This window comes from Strix uralensis, chromosome 26 (genome assembly GCF_047716275.1).
Source record: "Strix uralensis isolate ZFMK-TIS-50842 chromosome 26, bStrUra1, whole genome shotgun sequence".
Lineage (NCBI taxonomy): Eukaryota > Metazoa > Chordata > Aves > Strigiformes > Strigidae > Strix > Strix uralensis.
In genome coordinates this window covers 7,199,822-7,215,408 of record NC_133997.1, presented here as the reverse complement: position 1 = coordinate 7,215,408, position 15,587 = coordinate 7,199,822, and the positions used below count along the sequence as shown (strand labels likewise).

Sequence of the window (15,587 nt, the reverse complement as noted above, 5' to 3'; positions counted from 1 at the left end):
CTCTCTGGGGGGTGGCCTTCTCCAGGGACATGGGTAGTATAAAAATTATCTGTATTTTTTGCATGACATGAAGCAAGTCATGTTGCACACTGGTGCATCAGGGGCAGAAGCATTTCTTCCTTGTTGGGGGTGTTCCTCAAATGAAAAACAATAACAGAGACAGAAAATATTATTCCAGGGGATGGGGAAGCCCACAGGGATATTAAGACAGTTGGTTTTTTTTCCCCTTTTTCGATTTTCAGTTTTACAGAAAAGTCTATAAAATGGTGACATTTTTAACCATTTTTGCTCATTGCTTTGAACTTCCCAGTCTCGTCTTCAGAGGCACCAAGGCCCAGAAGGGCCAGAAGATGTAGTTTAATGAGACAAGTTTTAAAGGTCACTCTGTGTAATAAATCTGTGCTTTTTAATATTTAAACTTTTAAGGCATTTAAACCTTTAGGCTCCTGGGATTTGCTCCACCAGATCCAACTAGATCCATCAAGCTCAAAAAGCCTCTCGCCTCTGGGAATATCTGATTTCTTATGCTTGAGATGAAGAGGGTCTCTTTATCCAAGTCCATTCATCTGTCATAACTCAGGTAGCTTTAAATCCTTTAAATCACTCTGGGATGCTGGATAAGGTATGGAGGAAACCTTACTTAAGGTCAAGCTTGTGGAGCTCCATCCCCCTCTCATTGCAAGGCAGCTGAGCAAGGGGACTCAGTCAGTAAGAGAAATGTGATACCTCCCAAAACAGCACCAAAAACCTCTCCCCTAACCTTGGCCAAGCTCCCCCAGCTCAGATTTAGAGGAAGAGGGATGTTGAGGTGGATCGAGGAGAGAACAGAACATGAAACTCACGTCTTCACTGCAAAACTGATGAGTTTAGAAAATCAGCCAGTTTTAGAACCCTGGGTGGCAGCTCAGAAATACAGGTTGAGATTTACCTTCAGGTCGAGGTACTTCTGAGTTAGGTTTGCTTAAATATCTCTAATTTATACCCCAGCAACATTTTGGGTGTCCCTAGCTGAGGTCCCCCCACCCGGGAGGCTAGACTCTGCTCTAACACAACGTCAAAGCCGACGCTGTTAGCACCCAATTGCTTTTCCATCGCCAAGCATTAAGGATGCTCTGGCTTGGAGGAGGGTAATGCACTAATACACTCTGAATTGCTCAGCTGACTGGCAGTTTTCCTTATTGATATTGCAATAAAAATTAGATATTATTAAATTGAATCATTGCCTCGTAATCAGACGCAGGCCAGAGGCACAGGGGATGGTCAGAATTTCAGATGGGTTTGCAAATCATGCTTTCAGGAACTATGTTTTTTAAAGCCTATTCAGAAAAAAAGCAATTTTTCTTTCTCAAGATCAAGATGCAGAAGATTTCCAGGGGTTTCTCAGCACCCAGAAACCCGAGAGGTATTTAGACTCTCACCTGGAATAGCCACATGGGAGGGGGGAAGACAGATCCCAAGCCTTAAGGAAAAGAGTCACCAAAAAACTACCAAAAAATGATTTTTTTAAAGAAAAAAACCAAAGAAACACAGTGCCTTCCAGAGAGATAGACACAGGTCCTGGGGTTGTTAATGGGGGTCTGGAGCAGCAGTGTTTGCAGGAGAGAGACAAGAAGAAAGACCCCAAGGGTCAAGAGGGTGGTAGGAAAGACCTTTGCTTTCTATCTTCTAAAAAGCTTCTGTATATAAAAAGAAATTGGCCCTGCTCTTGATTATTCCATCTCAGGCACATTATACAAAGGCTCTTGATGCATTACGGCAGCTTTATATTAATGCTCTTGTGATGGATGCGTTTTGCTGCGTGCAGGATCTGGTCCCCAAACTAACATGAATTCCATTAGGAGGCCAGCTGGGAAATGAGGTCTTTCAAGATTTAAATCCTTAAATAACATTTTTTTTAATTCGATGCCAGCATTAAGCCATCTATTTGACTTCAATTCAGCGGTGAGCACCAGGCCTGTCTGCCTGGCTAATCTTTTAAGTTATCTGTGTTTGAGGTAGGACCTTATCACTGCTTGTTCATCTTCTTCCGCTCCCGGCTCCGAAGTCAGAATTATTTCCCCGCTTTTGTAATTAAGGCAGCGTCATCGGTCGCCTAGAAACTACGTGCTAAAATATGCTCGTGCTTACACCGAGGCAACCTTGAAATACGTCCAGCTGCTGCTGATGCCACAAACGGCACCGAAATCTGCTTTTGAGGCTTGTCCCATCCCTGTCTTCATGCAGGCTCCAGGAGATTGGATTGACCCAGGGATGCTAGATGGCTTTGGGGTAAAAATGCACATAAATGGGGGATTAAAGCCCACTGCTTGAAGGTAATTGCAGGGAAAAAAAATCAATTTTCTGTCTTACCCCAGTATTGAGGCAAAAAGGGAGAAAACTGAATGATGAGAAGTGGCAGCTCTTCCTTTTGGTGGAGGAAAGCCTTTTTGAAGAGCAATTCCCTGGGTGGGTAAAGCATCTTCTTACAGTCGAGTGGATGCTTGGCCTGATCTCATGTTGGCTGGAGTTATTCACTGACCTGGCTAGCAGGTGGCAGACAGTTTATAAGGGGGAGGAAAAAAAATGGGTGAGCAGCCAGGAATGTTGCACTCCTGATTTCCAAAGGTAAGGTTTGAGACCCTGCGTATCCAAAGGTAATTTAAACACAAATAATTAAAAAGCAGATGAAAGGGAAGAGGCCAAGCAAAACAAAACCTTTTGATCGGGGTGAAACAAGGTGTTCTTGTCTTCTCACAAGAACAATATGTTTCCACTGCAGGTCAGACGCTTTTCATTTATTTATTTCATCTCCCAGGTTTGTGTTGCTGCCAGCAGACAGGAATGCACAGTCCAGGTGTGCCTCTGATGGGTGGGCAGTGAAAAAGAAATGTTTCCAATCTCTAAAAAATTAAAGAAAAAAAGTACATGTATATTTTGAGGATTATCATCATCAGCCCATAGAATTTATTTGGATTTTTATTTTCAAATCAAGAGGGAGGCTCCTAAATAGCGAAGGACAACACTATTACCTTGGGTCTTTTATTTAGTCCCATTTTTGAGGTGGTGGCCAAGTGGTGGCTCCTCAGCTGAGATGGGGATTCCCAGGCAGGAGGATCCATCCACCCCCTTGCTGGGAATGGGGAATGGAAATGCGTTCCCGTGGAACGAGGGATTTTGGCAGTGAAGTCTGCAGCTCTCCCAAACGGGTGCTGATGCCTGACGAACTCATGATAACTCATGAACTCACGAGCCAACCACTGCTGTTCCCTATGGTTTGTTCCAAGCCTGCCTGGCACCAAAGGAGAAGGATGGGGCAATCACCCCACATGTCCCTAAAATAAAAGGGCATTGCACGGAGAGGAGAGCTGGTCTTGCCGAGTCATGACCCCCAGATGAGCTGTTTTTGATGTCTGGAGCTGCAGCAATCCCAGGGGCACCTGGTTTTCCTATTGATCTATTGCATGACCCTCTTCAAGCTCAAATCCTTCTTGCTCATATTACAGTTGTGGGCGATGTGGGCTATTTTCTTCTCCACTTTTTTTTTTTTTTTTTTTTTCTGCAAGAAGAGTAAACTCTGGTCCTTTCCCATTTCTTACAAATTTCTGAGCCTCTCAGATTCACAGGCAGTGCCCTGGGTTTGCTCCCAGTGGAAGTTTTCTGAGCCTGTTGTGTTTGGCACTGGAAGTGCAGCTGCTCCCTGGGAAGCAAGCACATAAAATGGTTTATCCCATGATCAATCTGGGTTTGAGCCTAAAGTCTAGGAATAAAAAGTTAGGCCAGTTTAAGCCGGGGAGCTAACCCCAGCAGCAAGAGGGGAGAAAGCACACACACACTAAAAAGGGGATTTTTCAAAAGAAACCACTGAAATAAGCTGGAACCACGATGCCTTTCAAGACTAGGCACTTAGTTAAATTAAGATCGGCAAGAATAAGCCGCCTAACTTTCAAAAAATGCATTAGCCCAATCTCTATTCATGAACGCATTATGTTGAATTAATGTTGTTATAGAATTAGCCTCCTAAGAGGCTTGGAGATGTCACCTCCCGTAAGTTGCTATTATTTGTAGTCCTCTTTGTATGGTGAATACACTCACAAGGACTGGTCCAGATCATCTCATCATCAGGTAACCTACAGAAATTAGGAAACCACACGGGTTGGGTTTTCTTGTCCTCTTTTTTCTTGTCCTTCAGGCCTAACTTTTCTAATCATTGAAAGGCAGGAAAGAAATCTTCTGCTCCAGCATCATTGTTGTCTTTCATTAGCGTTTCACTCCCATTTCAGATTTGGAGGCATCCAAAACCCATTTCCCAATTTAATCCACTTTCCTCTCCATCACCTTGAGTCCTTTCCCCCCATTTTGGTAAACAAGGGATCCTCCTGATTGTATTCCACCTTGAGGATGCTCACCAAAGCAGATGGGTCTCAAAGGAGACACCGGCGTGGAGCTGGTGGACACCTCCAGGGTAACCTCAGGCTGATAACAGCATTTGCAACTAAACATGCGGGTGGTAATAGTCTAGACTAGACAGGACTAGACTAGACTAGAGAATTTCAGTTGGAAATGACCTACAATGATCATCTAGTCTAACTGCCTAGGACAAGGGCAGGAGGACGTCATGCAGATGGGGTCAGTGGGACAATTCCCCTCCCTCCCCCTTCTCATACTTTATTGCCCTAATGGACCTGATCCTGTGGCCCCAGGGAGGTGTTTTTATGGACAAGTCACTTTGGGAAGGATTTGGTTCTGCTCTTAAGGCTCACCCCACGGGTACAATTGCAGCTCTTCAGCCTCCCCCCTGTCATGCCTTATTGCCTAACTCATTTAAAGGAAATTAAAAACCAAAAAAAAAAAAGAAACCCAGGAGTTAATTGAGTCTTATAATTTTCCAAGCGCAAACGATTTTGACACTTGGTTCTCCATCTCTTTCTTGTCTGCAGACACGCTTGTCCTATGCTTGCTTGCTGTGATGGGGACACATAACTCAACCTCTGGATGCTGGCAAAGAAAACTGGGGGGAACCCAAGCTTGATGCAGATACACCCACAAAGACTTAAAAAGATGGAGGTGACCTGCTCCCCTCCAGCAGCATTTCTTGCTAAAAATGCCTCCACACGGTGCTTTTGGAGGTTGAGGTTGCTCGCGCGGAAAGGGAAGAGAAAGAAAAAGGGTAATTTCTTTCAAACTCAATGTTGCAGGTGATTAGTGCACAATATACCCCGGGCAGCTTTAGTATTTAACATGGAGGTGATAGTGAGAATTTATGAGAGCTCATGGACAATAACAGCTTTCCAGAGAGGCTTTGATTAAACATTATGGATACACATTATGCAAATTTATTGCATGGTTAATATGACTCCAAAAGAACACAGTAGCACTTTAAAAAACATTTAAAAGAAAAAAAAAAAAAGAGCCAAAGACCACAGTGTTTCTTGGCACTACAGAAAGGTCTCATTTCAGGATGGTTCAAGCTGAAGATGAAGTCACGGAGCCACTGATGTGCGTTAGGTAGACAGGGAAATACAAGGAAGATGCATGAGTTTAAACAGCATCCCTTAAAGGCAGACAAATTCCAGCCTGGATATTTCACATTTAAATCGATGCTGGCATTAAATCAGTTGCAAACACCTCTTTTCCAACAGTCACTTGCTTTTTTTTTTTTTTTAATCTGGCCTCTTATCTGGCATAACTGTAAGAGTACAAGATGGAAATTTGATGCATTTGCCAAATTCTGCATTCCTCCCAGAAATGTTGGGAGGGGGAGTCATGATGTTTGTTTTCCTTTGTTCGACACTTTTGGGTGTCATTTGTCAACGTCTTCTACAAAATAGCATGATTTATGCCAGCAGGCTGATTGTGTGGCCTTCATTAACTTAGACAGATTTGCTTGTTTTTTAAAACTATGATTATTATAAAGCACATACTTATTTTCCTCTAGAAATCAAGGTTAGTGAGAAGACAGATCCCATCAACGCTCTTTCTCCATCAAACAGTGAAAGCACAAAAATAGCGTGGATCAGAGATGGGGATCAACAACCAACTCTTCTTTGGCTGATGCAGCTCCAAGTGGGTATTTGTGGTGTAAAAAATTGATGTTTTGGTCAATGACCAGGAACTAGGAGCTTATGTAGGCAAAGGACCTTAAGTTTCAGGAAGTTTCAGAGCATCACCTCTCTTCACCCCTTGCTTGGAGCAGTGAGGGGCTTAGAGAAACCTTCTCTGGCATAAATCAAAGCTTCTCACAGCAAGCAGAGATCTTTCTCCTCCCTCTGAGCTCCACCAAGCCTTCCTTTTTAAGCTATATATGCTTTAAAAGACGAAACACAGATAATAATTGCTGCTTGTACATCATTCAATGATGCTTCCTTTTATTTCTCTGGAGGATTCTTACGGCAGCTGCTGCTGCAGTTGTTGCTGGTGAGAGGGCAAATAGGCAATGCATTATATTTTTAATAAAAATAGAAACAGAGGATGCGTAACAAGGTTCATTTAGAGCAAGAGGGAGGATGGTGAGCAAGCACAGACCCAGTGGGCAGAATCATTACACACAGGCAGGTGGTCATCCTGGAGGGGGATGATGGTGTTTGGAAGGGGAGATATCACCTCCTAGAAGATGCTGATGGGGATTTGGGTGGGGTAGATGAGGCAGCAAGCTTCATCCCCTGTATTTGGAAGCTGTTTGGCAATGCTGGGGGTGATAATGGAGAGGTAGCGCTGCCGCAAGTGCACTGCACTGATTTTCTGGGGCAAGAGCGGATGGCTCATGTCTGACCCCTGTTTGCAGCAGAAACCACTTCCAGTCCCTAATCTGGGGTGTCCCCTGATTTCTGCATCTCCCACCTACTAGAGATGATCTATGGGTTCACTTTAGGATAACTTTAAAGTTTTTGCTCTGTGACTCGGTTTCCCCACTTTCAAGCAGGGTCTAATAAGCCATCTCACAGCCATCAATAGCAGCACCCCAGCAATTAGACTGTGCTTAAAGCCCATGGGCTTAAATAAAGCTCAAAAAACATTTTCAAAGTGGTCCAACCTGGTTACAAGCTGTAATTATAGGAGCTATAGGTGCAGGGGGATGAGGTGTCCCTTGGGTACCTTGGCATCCCCTTTCCATCCCGGGATAACGCATCCAAAACCTGTAGATGGGTGATGAAGGACCCCATGAGCCCCCACAGTCGGGGATGGTCGGCTGGGTATCCTGTATGAGCTTCTTTGCAAGGGGTATTTAATGAGATGAACTCACTCAAAGCTTGATGAACTGCATTTAACGCATCTTTAATTGTCTGGGGTTGTGTTTTCTTCCTGGGAGAAAGCAAATTGGAGCCATAAGAATGAGCTAATTGGAGCAGGACAACATTTCTGTGCTGCCAGAGATGGTTTTCACCAGCACTCAGCCCCAGACAGAGAGACCATTGTTGGGTGTGTTGTTTCACAGAGAAAAAGGTGAGAATTATTTGTTCCCTCCCACTGCTTGTTTCGAGCATTCAAAGAGTTTTTCTCCCCATCTTTTTCTTTTTAAGAGCAATTAAAAATGGAGAGCAGAAGGGTGGGGTGCTGGGAACTGCTCATTTTTCAATTTTGCCTCATTTCACTGAAAAAAAATGATTAATTTTAGTAACGGTTGCACTTTCATACTAGCTCTAATGCTGAAGTGTGAACATAAACACCCATCCTCTTGCCTGCTACCAGCTGCCTGCAGGATCAGGCCCTGGAGCCCACACCACCCTCCTGAGAGGGTCCATCTCCTCCCCTCCAGCCACCCTGCCCGAGGGACGGGGTGACACAGCACCCCGCCGACCCTCTGTCCCCACGCACGTGCTGTGCTGTGAAGAAATGCTTTTAGCTCTACACCAAAAAAACTTTGTCCCTGGGGTTATACGCGTCACCTGGGTCTGTCCTGCCAGGTCTTGGGGCTGCTCTCACGTGGGATGGCTCCTGTACGACGCCGATATGTTTTTCTTGCAATACCTTTCTGTAGCAGTTTTTATCCAATAATCTCAAAAGCACTTTACAAGTAATAATTAATTAAGCTTCATAGACTCTTTGTTCAATTCCAGATTATTAATAAATTATACTTTATTATTTATAAATACATGCCACATAATTTTTCTCTTTTGCTATTACCCTGAACAGTCACTTAGCCGATATTAGCACAGTTTAATTCCAATTTGGCAAGTGTGCTCTTTAACCCTTTCCAGGCTGTTCATTTTTGGGGGATGTGTTGAAGAAAGGATGTGTAGGAAGAAGAGGGAGTACAAACAGGCAGTGTGAGGGTCTGGTTGTCCTGTCTAGCTCCTTGCTGATGTATTATATATAATTGCAATGCACGTTTTTACCAAAATAGGTATTATTTATGCTTTTATCCACACCCAGCCAGAATCAGGCATATTATTTTTCTCCTTGCATTCATCCCCTTGCTAACCCCTATATAATACCTAGTCCAGGATCTTGTGCCCACTTCATTTTACCTCCTCTAAGACTCACCAAAGCTGCTTATCCAAACCAAGAGACCAGAGCCCATTTCTGCTCTACGCCCAAATCCTCTTGACCACAGCAGCTGCCAATTTAGGCTTGAAGCAACCCAAAAGTCCCAAATTTGCTCCCTGAACGTGACGCGGCTCCTCAGCAGGGTTTCATTTACCAGCCAACCTCGTGGGATGAGAGGCAGACAGAGGGAAAGCAAAAATGAGTTAAGCCATTGAGATAGTTTCTCCAAAGCACCATGTCCCTTTGCACGAGAAAAGCCAGGGAGAGATGTACTTAACAGCATTGAAAGGGGAAAAGAGAGAACGAGGCTCATCCCAGCTCCTGCAGTAAATAGAGGGGGGAAGGACACTCTTAAAGGGCTATAATCTCTGGTGATAGATGCTTGGAAGAAGGGGAGAGGAGGGAAAAGAAGCCTGGAGAAGCTTATCCATTGAGCTGACCTCCTACAAGCCCGTTGCACCCTTCCTATTACCAGTTTTTTACATGGGATGGAGGGGTTAAGCTGCTGCTGGCTAAGCTCAGCTGCCCTGGCAGACCACAACATCTCCACCAACAGCATTAAACTGGCCCATTCCTACTTATTTCTTCAGTTTTGGCTGGTGGTGCTCCCCAGTCTCCTGCTAAGGTCCAGGATGCAGATGAAAAGGACAGCAACCTGCTCCTTGTTTATCAGTGAAACCTTAAAAAAATCTCTCTGGACACATTAATTTGGGCTGTAGGGTGGCAGAATGAGGCCCAGGGCTGCTCTGCACCTTCTAGGTAGATCTAGGTAGGGTTATAACCCAGTTTTACTTAAAAAATCACCCCAGTGCAGCAGTGCCGAAGGCACAGAGCATCCTTTGTCACCTCTTGGCTTCCGGCAAAGCAAGAAAGATGTCCAAAAGAGAGCCACAGCCCAAAATTTCTGCTGTTTTTTGCAAGCCTGAATGCTTCAGAGTGACCATGAGCACTTCTGCTTACCCTTTGTTTTGCTCCCCAACTGTTCAGAGGCAGCTCTGGGGAGCCGAGGCAGGAGCCAGGCCCATCCAGCCTGGCAGAAGGATGCTGCATCCCCTCTGCTTGCCCTCGGTTGCCCATCCGGCCTTTCAAGGAGTCATTTCAAGGCTGCTGGTCATGCAGTCATCCATTCAACCCTGCATCCAGGGAGGAAAACGCTCACTTAGCTCTTTTCTTGGGGCATGACAAAGGTGAAAAAACCTGGGTGAGGTTAAACTGTGGAGAGGGAGAGCTGCAAAGTGTGAAATGCCACGCTGGAGACAAACCCTGTGTTAGTGATACTCCCACCCTGAGCCCAATTTTGGGGTAACACATGCCTGGGCAAGGTAATGAGACTGTGCACAGACACCACAGTGCAGTCCCTCCACTGTTTCCCACATTCACAGACCCCAGCAGCCACCAGCCCCATCGAGTCCCAAATAACTTGAAAAAATCATGTATTTTACCCCAGTTCAGTTCAGCAACAAAAAGCAATTAAAAAAAAAAAAGGGGGGGGAGGGAGGGAAATCCACCTCTAACTTCTCTATTTTCCAGTTATTCCTGAATTAATATCAAGACTGGAAATAAAGAGGCAAGCAAAGTTAAAAAAAAAAAAAAAAAGACTTGTTTCTCCTATCTAAACCAAATTACGTGCCTTCTGGAAGAGACATCACCGACTGTGCTCAGGTCAGGAGGATGCCAGACACATCTTTAATGCTTCTTTAATCGGCATTTTGGGAAGTTAAAGAGGCAACACGGGGATGTGATCGCACTGCATCATATGGGGAAACTGAGGCAGAGATGGGGGATAAACTCAGCTTTTGTGTCCCTCTGATGGGCTCCATTTTGCAATGGGAATTTCAAAGCAATGGGAATTTCAAAGCAATGGGAATGTCAAGCCTTTATACTACCCGATATGGCTTTGGGGTTGTATTTCCCAATGATGGATAGGCTGATTTGAATCCCTCCTCCTCCTTGGGACAAGACAAATCTCCCTGGGAAAGCCCTGCTGCCTCCATTTTCCTTATCTGTAAAATGAGGATGAAGCCATTCATCCTTGGCCAAGCACCTCGAGATCCTTCAGAGGGCAGGGAAGACCTCTTTCTCCTTCCAAAATAAACCTGCACCCCTTGAGGCTGCCCGGAAGATGCTCCTGAGGTCGGTTTTCCCCTCGGTTGAGCCAGAACAGGGTGTTTGGGAAAGATGCTGAGAGGGAAGTCAAGTACCGGTTATCACTTCTCCCTGCTTTGATTCCCCTTTTTCTTTTGTTTTATTTGGGTATAATTAACAGCTTTGCCTAATACAGTATTAATTCATTGTGTCATTGCATTAATTAGCATTAAAGAGGTCCTTATATCACTGTCTGTAGCTGCAAGGAGACCGCAGAGAAACTTTTCCATATTCCCTGTCAGAGTGCGGCACAAGGGTGGAAGAAAAACATCTGGATGAGGCTTTTTATGAAAAAAAAGCCATTTCCCAGCAGCAATGCAGCATCCCAATGGATATTCACAGATGGGAAAATATCTCCCCACCAACACTTTTTCCTTTTAAGCAATTAAAGACACTGAAGCCCTGATGTTGTTAGCACGATGTTACCTAAACCCACCAAAGCTGGTAAATCCACTTAAGACTCTCCATAACTTCCTCAGGGGCTGGAGCACAAGTAAGATCTTTAGCAAGATCAGCCCTTTTTTGGTGTTTTTTGGCAGCAGAACTATTGTCACAAGGACTGTTTTCTCCAGGTCACCTCCTGGGAGATGCTCTGAAAGGAGCTTCTTTGACTTTGGGTGCTTTTTTAACCCTGGTTGCCTGGCAAGCTGCTGAAAAAGAAGGCAAAATGCCCCAAAAATTGGTTAGAGAAAGAACTAAGCTGGAGGCTTTGGAGAGGAATGGGGTGGGAAGTCCTGGTGTGGTGTCTGAGTTTCATCAACTCTGGTAAAATCTGGGGATGACAGAAGTGACAGGAAATGATGCTGATGGGAGGACAGTGAAAAAAGCCCCTTTTAACCCAACAGAAACATCTAAAATGGGTCCGATGAACCCAACTCTTCAATTTTCCACAAAAGAAAAACCAAATTTGAAGGGAAAGGAGCCAAGTCCCATGCTGGGGCAATTTTTAAAGGATATTTTGAAACTCCAAACAGAGGCACAAGAATGATTTGTGATCTGTGGGGGAAAAATGTCCTTCACCATGGGAGATGCTCAGCCCTGAGGTCAGAGCTCGGGGTGAAATATTTACAGGCACTGAAATTTCTCTGGTGCTCTTTCATCTTGCCTGTAAGAGCAAATAAATAAATAAATTTGGAATAACTTTTAATATGATTACCTGAACCGACACTGGGAATTTAAACAGAATAAAATCAATGCAATGCTGAGGCATCTTTCAGCTCTATTGACAGTGCTGGCTGGTGATTTTTCCCCTTGAACTAGCAGAATAAAAACTAAAAGCTGCATTAGTTTTTTTTAATTAAGACTCCGGCATTATCAGGCTTTACAAGACAGAGCCAATGCACAGATGAATTACCATTTAATTAAGCTTTCCAAGAAACTTTTGAAGACTGCAGATTAAATGTGGGCTCTGATTTCTTGCAGGGTTTTTTTTTCAGGAGAACTTTTAATTGTTTTCCCTGAGCTTGATAAACAATAATAATAATACAAATCATTATCTGCAAGATATAACTGGCTGATTTTCCATTTGCAGAGCATCCTGGATGTATAGATGTGTATATACACACATGTACTATTGATCAGTGAAAACTGTGGTGTATTTATGGCCCAGATGTGCCCTTGTTGTCCCAGTCTGATCTGGCAGACCAGAAAAATTCAGGGAGTCAAATACAGGGATGAAAGGAAGATTTGGGGAAAAAAAAATCCCTGCATCTTGCTTGCATTGAATGTCTTTATTCCACCTGCTTTGCATTGAGATGCAGAAAGAGGACAGAGGAGTTGCCTGGACAAAATTACATTAGTTTTCCCGCAGGTATAAGGCAGCGTGTGGTAAACCTCGGAGCTACTGAATGGTGAGCAAAGCTCCACGCAGGCAGCAGCTCATATCATTTGTCCCTGGAGGTGATTTCCTGATGTGGGTTTTTGGTTGCCAGGTTTTCCCTGCTGGTATTTTCCAGTGGCTTTGATATTAATATGTGTGCTTCAATGCCAATCTTAGGGGTTTTTTTTTTTTCATTTATTTGTTTAGGGCCAGTGGGAAAATGACATTTTAATCCCATTACCAGTCAAGTGCAAGGGTGTCTGAGTGTCTGCGGAAATGCAGAGTGGAGAAATGGTAAGGATACAGAGATCCCTTAGGCTTGTGCTGATGGGGTGGGTGGAGGTTTTTCCATGGTGGTCTGTGTGCCAAGTGCTCCTAAACACCTGGGAAAGGCTCTTCTTGACCACAGCAGGCAGAGTCCACCATCACCCACGAGCAGTCATCTTCATTTTAGAGATGACAAGCTGATGCAACAGGAAAATGTGTGTTCGGGTGGCTCCCAGGGCTTGTTAACTTATTTCTGCTGTCTCATGGGTACCGAATCTCTATCAGAAAGCCAAGTCCCTGTGTGTGGGGAAATAATAATTCCCTGGATGTGGGAAGCACAAATGCAACTGTGCAACACATCTAAAGGCAACACGCCATGGTGCTTGGACACCCATGTCACCTTGTCATGACCTTTGGCACCAGCCTGTGATTTGGAAGGACAGGAGGGAGTTAAATGATATATTTGGTGAAAGTATGGGGTATTTTCAGGAAACCACAAGTCCCAGATTTGCAAACAACCACTCTTCAAGCTATTCATCCTGACCTGTCCATTGCTGTTGTAGCACCCACCCAAACCACAGGCAGAGCCTGACAGCACCCAGCTGCACCACCACCACCCATTCCCACCTAACATGACGTGAGATGATCCAACTGCTTCATCTCAAAGGAGCTGCCTTCAAGCAGAGCCCAAACTGTGCAAATGAACCACCCAAAACCACCCTGAGGGACAGCGTGATTGAAACCACAAAGTTATAGGGTCGTGACACCATTCCAGATCCTGCCCCAGCAGCAGAAATGACTCCGGCCAAGCTGAAAGGCTCAGGAGATTTTGGAGGTGCCAGCAGAGATGCGCATCGTTTTGGGACACCCATGGGCACATCTCAACATGCCTCTTACAGAAGGAAAATCCCTGCAGGAGGTTTGTGAGCATAACCAGGCAGAAATAAATGCTTAGACACCTGCGAAGAAGAGAGAGGCGTTGAAACAGGATGAGATTATAAAGTGAGAGACCTGGTGGGTTGCTCTGCACAAATCAGCACTTAGGCACTAATACATGTACTGATACATGCACTAATGTGCACTTATGCACTACCCAAAACCACCCCGCACCCCCTGCCAGCACCTTCCCTGTATGCTCAGCCTCTTTTTTGGCCTGTTTGGGGTTTTGTAGCTCAACAGAGCATGGGAAAGCTCAGCCTGGCAGCTCCTGCATTGGCTCCTCAGACACTGGCAGGGTATAAAAGCAGGGGCTGGAGGGAAGGAGAGAGTTTGCAAAGTGCTCCCCAGCTTACTTTGACTCGCCGCATGCCCCACGTCTCAATTTGTTTGCTTTCCAACCTCTTCCCTCTTTATGAGCTCCTCCACACCTCACTTGGGTCCCCAGGAAGGAAAGAAATCCTGGTCGTATGCCCAATATACAAGAGTATATTGGGGGGTGGGGGGTGGAGCTAACCTTTATAATGGATTTACTTTTTTCCCCAAAAAAGAGATAGCTTTGCTCACCAAATCCAAGCTGGAGCATATCCTGGGACTGGCACCAACGCTGTGGCTCCAGTGACATCTCATGGGTACGCTGGGATGCTGCAGCCCTGCACGGTGAGCGATGGACGGATTTTTCAGGCTGCATCCAGACCCTCTTGCAGCAGAAGTGGAGCTGAGCAGGTGCGTGTGACACCGGGGGGACACCTCGATTTGAGGGAGATGGCACCAGAGGAGAAAGAGCTCACAGTCACACCAGGACTTTCTGCACACACAAAAAAGCAAGCCATTAAAAAAAAAAAAAAAAAAAAAGGGGGGGGATTCTCATGGAAATGGCTGATTTTCCCCAAGATTTTGGGGACCCAGAAAGGGATGGGAGCAATCTGCCAGCACACCACTGCATCCCGCTGTTGCTGCGAGCATCCACATGTTGCATGTCCTGAAGCAAAATGCCCAGGCTGGCTTTTTTTCCAGTGGTAAACTCTTACAGGGAAAAAGAGATGAGAGGGGATTTAGTTAAAAAACTGTTCAACAAAAATATTTTACTGCTTTTCTTTGCAAAGCCACTGCAGAATTAACCGTGGATGATGTTGAAGATGCGGACGTGTCTCCCGGGCTGTGCAGGCAGACCTGGAGATGGCAGTGCAGCCCTTCAGATGAAGAACCTCCATCCAAACGCAGCTATGCTCAGCAAATGATTTAATATAATAATTTTTTAATCCTAGGCAGTGACTTGGCCAATTTTTTTGGGTTATTTGGGATTGGATTTTTTTTTATTATTTTTATTTTTTTTTTTATTTCAATGGATTCTAGCTCTTTTTCATTTCCCTCAGGCAAAGCTTAATTTTCTGAGTTCCCAGACATTAAAGGCACATCTGAGCTCTCCCCCCATCCCCCTTGGAAAACCCTGAAGTGCAGCAGCGTGCTGGCAGGAGGAATGAAACCATCCAAGCCTTTCCTTAATACCCACATTACGTGTGCACATCCTTGTCCAAACAGACACGTTTCAAGTCCATCAAATAAAGTTGTGTTTTTCATCGCACCCTTTTTGTCCCGAAGTGAGATGAGTCGGCTTCCATATTCTCCAGGGCATATTTTGTAATTTTTATTTTCTTTCTGAATTTGAAAATTGGGTCTTTCCAGCATGCTCCTGAGCAGGTGGGAGTTGTTTTCTCCTGTAGCAGCATTTCCAGAGCCGTAACACAGTGTAGCTGATACCTGTGATGGGCTTTCCCGGGGCGGCTGGGATGGGGAAGAAGGAGCACTTGCCATCCAGGCTAGTAACGAGCCACAGTCCCTAAATATTAAATCCCTAAATTCACGCACATCCTCATCAGTAAAACACAACAAGCCCCATCAGAGTGGCTGCAGCCAGACCTCAGTATTGACCTGGAAATAGCTCGAGCGCAGTGCC

General features: G+C 44.9%; 1 long non-coding RNA gene across 1 annotated transcript in view; it reads right to left on the bottom strand.

Annotated features, from left to right (window-relative positions):
- The window catches only part of LOC141935072 (uncharacterized), a 92,754-nt gene extending 78,107 nt beyond the window's left edge, over nucleotides 1–14,647 (bottom strand). The window contains exon 1 of the long non-coding RNA XR_012626463.1: nucleotides 14,198–14,647. This is a non-coding gene — a long non-coding RNA (uncharacterized LOC141935072). The remainder of the gene's footprint in view (nucleotides 1–14,197) is intronic.
- Between the last annotated feature and the right edge of the window lie 940 nt (nucleotides 14,648–15,587).